At 42.5% G+C, this 7,438-nt stretch overlaps 1 pseudogene; it reads right to left on the bottom strand.

Moving 5' to 3' along the window:
- Positions 1 to 4,164: 4,164 nt before the first annotated feature.
- Positions 4,165 to 5,318, bottom strand: LOC123038956 (acyl-[acyl-carrier-protein] desaturase 7, chloroplastic-like; annotated as a pseudogene).
- Positions 5,319 to 7,438: the final 2,120 nt, after the last annotated feature.

Below are 7,438 nucleotides of genomic sequence, written 5' to 3'. Positions count from 1 at the left end.
TGCGGAGGGAGCAACATCATGGTGTGTAAATCATCATATGCGGAGGGAGCATGTCTCCGCATGTTAGTTAATACAAAATTGAGTCATCTATTTTGAAACGGAGAGAGTAACAATCAAGATAATAAATGGTCACCAGGTTTGTTCTTCTTCCAAAGTAAAGAACTGAATATTTAATAGTGATGTAGGCGGAGTTCCTGAGGAATCTAAAATTTGACATTATTGTTTCTTGCTTCTTGGTTCTTGCTCAACTTATTGTTCTGTTCCACTATACTTAGTGGCATTCCTCTTGCCTAATAAACATATTAAATGGCTATTGGGATTTTCAACTCAAAAATAAAAATGGCTACTGCAATGTTGCCCGTCTTTCTGATCCATAATGTCATCTTGCTAACCGACCAACTAGCACCGGCCGACAACCTACCTATGAGTCCATGAGTTTGCTTCTTCGTTGGTTCAATTCCATGAGTCTCATTCCGTATGAATTAAGATCATTCCTGAAATTTTGTCCAACACCTAGCCCCCGGAACCCATACACCCACACACATATATATATTCTTGATCTTAGGATTGTTAACAGATTTAATTACGCAGAGGCATTGGCTGGACGAGTAGGTCAATGCAGGATCAATGTCAATGCACGTACATAAAAGCGTATTTTTTGGGACTGCCTACAAGAAAGTTGCCTGATTATATATATATATATATATATATATATATATATATATATATATATATATATATATACTCTATTAGACTCCCAGGGTGTGGAATTACTTATTCCTCACCCCGGCCAATCGACCGAGCCAGCAGATTGGATGGGCCACAATCGACCGAGCCAGCATCCCATCCTCGTATATTCTTCTGAAATTACATACATGAACTAGGAAGTTTTATCCTTCCCCTTGTTCTTGCATAATCTGCTCATTTTGACTATTTACTTAATTCTTTTATTTTTTTCCCATCTTTATTTTACTACATATCATTCATATTCAGAAAGTACAGCGCTAAGTCTGCAGCACATACTCCATCATTGGTATATAACTCTAATGTATCATGTATTTACAAACTTATCGTATGTAGCATCAAATACGGTACATATGATATATCCTGTTTCTCCTATGTCAAAAATAATATTCCGACCTAGCTTATTACACATTCCGGGCCACACACACAATTTTGTCTCAACTGTAACGTAAAATCTACGTATATCTTCACTGCATCTAATTTGGAACATATATTTTACCTTTAAATAATGGATCAGCTTTCAATCAGACCACCCCTCAAAAAAAAAGCTTTCAATCAGGCCGATATATTTTTTCCTTCGTGCCTACATAAATGGAGAACTGAAATCCATAGTTCCCTAAAAAAAATGATCGATTCTTTTTTTTATCACATATAGCTTTCGAGGGGTATTTTATTTCTGTTGTACATTTCAACCACATATCCAGTACCTTCATTTTGTGTTCTGCATCCACTACATTCAACGAGTCAGATGCATGGTTTTAAATAGCCCCCTATAGACTTTGTGTTCTGTTTACATAAGGTCTTGCGCTAAAAGACTTTGGTCCAAACAAATGAACAAAAAAATTAAATAGCACGTTATAACTTCGCTATACCACGCTATAGCATTTAGAAGAGGTCCGCCGCTAAAAGACTTAGCACGCTATTTAAAACTATGCTCACATGCCAGTTAAATAGTCTCTCAACACAGATTATTGCCGCCATTTAAGCAGTGAAACATTTTATTTCCGCGAGATTTGGGTCAACAATGAAACAGCACCACATTTTTGCAAAAAGAAACTATAAACCACTAGTAACTAGTTAAATATACCGAATGTAAGTACCAACTCTTTTGTTGAACCCTACGCCCATGGTGGTGTAAAACAATAAAAATGATAGTAATTATCTAGATTGACCATCATATGCGGAGGGAGCAACATCATGGTGTAAATCACTCCATCCCCTGAAATCATTGTTCAGCCTCGTATTCCGCTGCATACCATTACAATTTTTATGTGAGATTTCCTCATATTATATGTTATTTTGTCTACTACTTTTCATAGAAATTTTGCACCAACCTATTGTTCATCTAGGCATCGCAACATCGCCTGACAGCCGGCGTACATGGCCAACAACCAGGTGTTCATGCACAAGTGAACCAACACTAAAATGAAGCTTGTCGCCGTGTTTGATTCTGTATATGCTTGCAAACATCTCCCATTCTCCAGTCAGGTAGTATTTTCGTCCACGCTTTCCTACTTCAAACTCGTACCATTCACCCGTTGGTGTCATCTGCAATTTCATCTCACTTCTCCAGAAACGAGTCAAGTTATTTCCTAGTTTGCATGGAATCACCTATCCATTGACCAAAATGGTATGAACGATGGATGTTTGACTAATACTAAAACACTAAAGAGTAATCTTGATGGCTTACCATTGTACACTTGAATCGTCTTGATATTGTGAGCGAAAGTTGGGAGAAACCAAGACCACGAGCACATATTTCTGTAGAGTACTTACATATTTGGCACACTCTCTCCTGCTCAAGGTCAGCCATTATGAATGATTCAGATATGCTACCATTGAACTACTACATATAGCCAAAACCATCAGATAAAAGTATGACCCCAACGTGAGCTTGGGTACATGCAAAACCACCCAAACGTCGTTGGCCTTTCATTTTTGCTACAAGATCGCTAGACTGAGTCTATTTGAAATATTCATAGATGAATCTAGCAACACACTAGTCAGCTTAGCACCCGGTACTCAATGTAAAAAAAACTTACCTCGTCTAGATATGTTGGTTGGTTTCACGGGGAGTCAAACCATAATCTTACGTTGGCTCTTAAGGATGGAATGGAAGCACACATCAAGAACGGACTAGTGCCGTAAGTTTACCTCACACAAAAAGAAAAATTGCATCGCACGCATGTGCGTGCGGATGGTTGGGTTCTCTTTGCTTGCCGTAAATTTACCGCTGCTTAGGCTAGTGCCCAGCGACGCTGTTGGTCGGACGTCCAAGTTGGCTGGGATGAGAAATAAAAATTCCTCACCCAGGGTGGCGAATAGCGCGACCCTATTATATATATATATAGCTCGCCCTGCAGCATGCAGCACGCTCCCTCCTGGATTCAAAGCGTCATGACCATTCAGAGAGAAAAAAATGAAGCTGTGCGTGAACATCTATATGCAAGCTTCGCATGCTGGATGATGCTAGATGCACGTGCAAACGTAAGCTCATCTTATCTTCGAGATTTCTGATTGTGCTGCTTCAACTTGATTAGAAATGAACAAGCAGCTGGAAATTACAAATCTGGACTCGTAGTTTATGGAAATCTCCATCTTGTCTTCCCGAGTAAACCGTGGTACGTATAGTACCTTTTTACTCGACAACAAAATAATACAAATATCACTTGCAATATATGTATACAGAAAATATATTTGGTCGTATCCGAAGCGAAGATGACCGCGTGGTATCTCAAAGAAATGAAAGAAAACTGAAAGAAAGAAGACCACGTTTCTTTCTGAAGAAGAAAATGATTATATGAGTCATTTTACCTCACATAAGAAATAAAGCAAACTCTTTGTAAGGAAGCACGAACTAGGGGAGTGGTTTATCATTAAAATAAAAAAGAAATAATAAAATTAAGATTATGCAACTATGCCTAAATGAAAAAACTATAAAGACTTAGTACCAAACTATGCCTACTATACATTTTTTTAGAGGAGAACTCAGCCCTTTGCAACTAAAAAAATGTAGCCCATCAGATACTTAGGCTTGGTCCGATACATAACAGAAACTGACTCGGTACCTTACAAGAGACAAGACAAAAAAATTGAAAAATAATAACAAATGCACAAAAGAAATGAAGTTTCCGAAGGAAGAATGAATTAGTGGCTATTACCCTTTAAGTAAAACAAAAATGAAAAAAATAATGACAGCAAATTTGCACATAGCTTACAAAGAAATTACACTTTTTATAATACGTAGTACAATACTAATGTAACAGTATGATATAGTACTTTCCGCGGCGCCGTTTGCAATGGCAAAGTATAGATGAATAATGTTTAATTCCTCCCAAATATATCATATATAGAGAAATGGCGTTTTATTTTTTCATAGTAAAATTTATTTAAATATTTTTAGTATAATTAATAATTTGATTAGGCCACGCTGATGTTGATGGGCCTATCAAAGATCCAGCTGAATGAGACGGATGTCATGCGCTGGGCCTTCTTGCTGTTACGTGTGTGGGCCTTCTCCTCCAACCTGTAGATTTTTTTTGGCAGGGAACACACGTAGTCCCGCGCACGCCTCCCGTCGTAGGAGAGTTCGGCCGCCGCCAACTCTTCCACCCCCCACTGCTTTATCAGGTGCTCCAAAATGCTACGGTAGTCCGAGGCGGTGTAAATGCCGGCCTGCTGCGCCACGGCCGCGTAGTGCCCAAAGAGGTCACCATCGCGACCGTCGGTCACGAGGGACGCAGGCATGACGATCCGGCGGCGCATCATGTACGCCAGCGCGCGCACGGCGCCGTCCGGGTCGATCTCGAACAGCTTCCCCACGATCCGCGTGTAGGCCAGCTCATGCCGCTTCTCGTCGGCCGCGATGGCGCCACGTCGCCGTGCTCCTTGGCGCGACGGGCTGTGTTGCCGTGGGAGATGGACGTCGCACGCTCCTGAAAGGCGACGTAGATGAAGCCATGGTAGGGGCTCCGCGCGGCGTTCATGACCATGCCGGACTGGATGAGGTTGTGGATCGTCCTCTCGACCTGCCGCATGTCAACGCGGCCGGAGAGGAAGAGGTATCTGTTGAGCACATCGCCGTGGCGGTTCTCCTCGGCGGACCAGCCGCGGATCCAGCGCGCCCAGGCAGTGGCGCTGGAGCCGGTGAGGTCGCGCACGGCCTCGAAGCGGTTGGGTATACTCTGGTACGTCGGCAGTGCCTCCTCCGTCACCATGTTCCCGACGAGGCACACGAGGTGCGCGTCGGGCAGATCGGCCGCGCGCGCTGCGATGTCGGAGCACGCCGCGTGGAAGCCGTCGGCGCCCAGCGACGCTAGGTCCGGCAGCAAGTCCGTCGGCTGCCACGCCACCTGCGCGGGCTTAAGGAGCGGCACCACATTCGCCTCCGCCCAAGGCTCCAGATGATCGAACGGCTCTAGCTTCGCCGGCTCCAGGTACATGAGCCATTCGTCGTCAGTGCCCTCCTCTTCGTGCCTAGCCGCAACGGCGGAGCCCCGGCCAGTTGGAGTTTCACCTTGGAGTTGCGCAGGTTGTGCCAAGCAGTTGGCGGTGCTTATACTCATATCCGCCATGATTCTTCCTCCATTATTCGCCCTACTGCATCTCCTGCGTAAAATCAAGTAGAACAGTGATCGAGAGATGCATTGCATGCATCGATCCACTAATCTATTTTCAACTGAATTGTACATACGCACGATACGTACCAGTAGGTGATGTTGGTCACTTTGAGACCTATATTATTCCATGTCCATGGCATCGATACTGGACAAGGATGCCTGAGGAGCCATGAGCTTTGCGACGTCGCCATATCACACTGTTTTCGGACGAGATGAATGGAAGAAGGTATATCTTCCTTTTGCGTCGGTGGAGCATATTTATACAGCAGCTTCACTCCACCATCAATCAAGTTCTTGGAATAATCATTTAAACTTCCTTTTGCATTGGCCGTATGTCAGAGGAGCTGGTTCCGGAGGTCTGTGGCCTCTAGTCATAGCCATTTGGAGATGGTAGCATGAATTTTGTTCAACAAATATGGATGGCGATCCAGTAATTGAATTAGTGAAGCATTAGTGTGTCATGTAATATTGGGTCGTTAATGGCCGTTTCACCTAACCCTGGTAGTTTGCTGAGTTAAAAGTTTTTGAAAACTCCGCAATGACTATTTAAATGTTTGTCAAGTGCACAATAATAGAAACTCGCAAAATTAATGATTGCTAATGACTGTCCAGCTGAGTACTTTTGCCGAGAACAGAACTCGCCAAACACAACGTCGAGTTGTTTCTGAACTTCGCCGAGTTCCCTCTGAACTCAGTAAATTCCGCGATTTCATTAGTGGACTTTGTCTGGAACTTGATACTTGACAATACAAGATAATTGCGTACTCACTGGATAGGCAGAGGGCTACCCCCCCTCCCCCGGTACATCAATCAATGGATAGAGGGCTACCCCCCCCCCCCCCCCCCCAACACCCTCTTTTAAAGTAAAGAAAAGGACTTTAAAGAAATATTTAGATTCATTGCTAAGTTGTGTGCCAGAAAATAACTATCAGCAACATCATACCTAACATGGAAAGTACACGCCCTTTTGCCTCCTATGACTCCGGATCGTCGACTGACCCCTAAAACTTAGCCTTCTCGGCCAAATTGTTTATTCCTATGCACAAGGTTAGGGTTCCCCTTTTTCCTCGATGGTTTGTTATAGAAAGGAAGCATATTAATTTTGGTATAGGTGCTTGAATTTTGCGCGTGTTTAATTATGTACCAACATTGAAAAGGTCAAAAGAAGTTAAATATTATATGTGTGGCTTAAAATTTATGTTTCGCATCAATTTTCGTAAGTCGGTATTGGTAAATGGTTGGAAATATATTTCTTGTTCTACCAAAGTTTGATGTCTGATCAGATTTTAAATTTCGTTCGAACTTACCTTGAATTATGTGCAACCGAAATTATCAAACCAAATAACAATGTGGCCCACCAAAATTTTAAAGTTCCGTAAAATATTGAGTCCCAGCTGTACATGCATAGTTCATATAAGTGATTCTTGGCTATTCATAATGGCTACTATAGTGGCATGTGCGTGCAAGCCGCGACATTGTTTAAGTCTCTGCTGGATTTCATATCACCGGCCGAAATAAATGGTCACATGCAAACACCAAACCAGTTGGTCATAATGGCTACCAGTAACTACTTGCCAGACTACCGGCACCGCTGTCAGGCCAATTTGGCAAAGAGTAGGCTGAATTCATTGACTATGAGATACGAGATAATTCTTTATTTGACCTTTTCTTAAAATTTGTTTTCCTATTTGGCTCGAAATAAAATGTTCTCCCCTATTTGACACCTAAAGTAGATTTTGTTTCTTACTATATGACACTTCCGTCCATTTTAGTCATTAACGGGGTTAAGTGTGAGATGAAAAGACCATTTTGCCCCTAGCGCATTGTGTAACTATCGTGGATGTAGTAAAAAAACAATCAGTTCACCCATGTTTTGAGGATCAACAAATGCTGCCCATGTATATGTATGCTCCAATATTTTGTTCTTCAGATAAACTGATTTGTACGTGTGCAAGTCCGTATAAAACATCCATAGTACTAGCGAGTTTTTTAGGGGTACATAGTACTAGCGAGTGCAACTGCAGAGTGGACGGCCCATGACGCTGAGGTGAGCTCGGCATTGGGCGTCCACGTAG

This window comes from Triticum aestivum, chromosome 2B (genome assembly GCF_018294505.1).
Source record: "Triticum aestivum cultivar Chinese Spring chromosome 2B, IWGSC CS RefSeq v2.1, whole genome shotgun sequence".
Classification (NCBI taxonomy): Eukaryota; Viridiplantae; Streptophyta; class Magnoliopsida; order Poales; family Poaceae; genus Triticum; species Triticum aestivum.
Note: the sequence above shows the minus strand (reverse complement) of the source record. Positions and strands in the feature narration are given on the sequence as shown.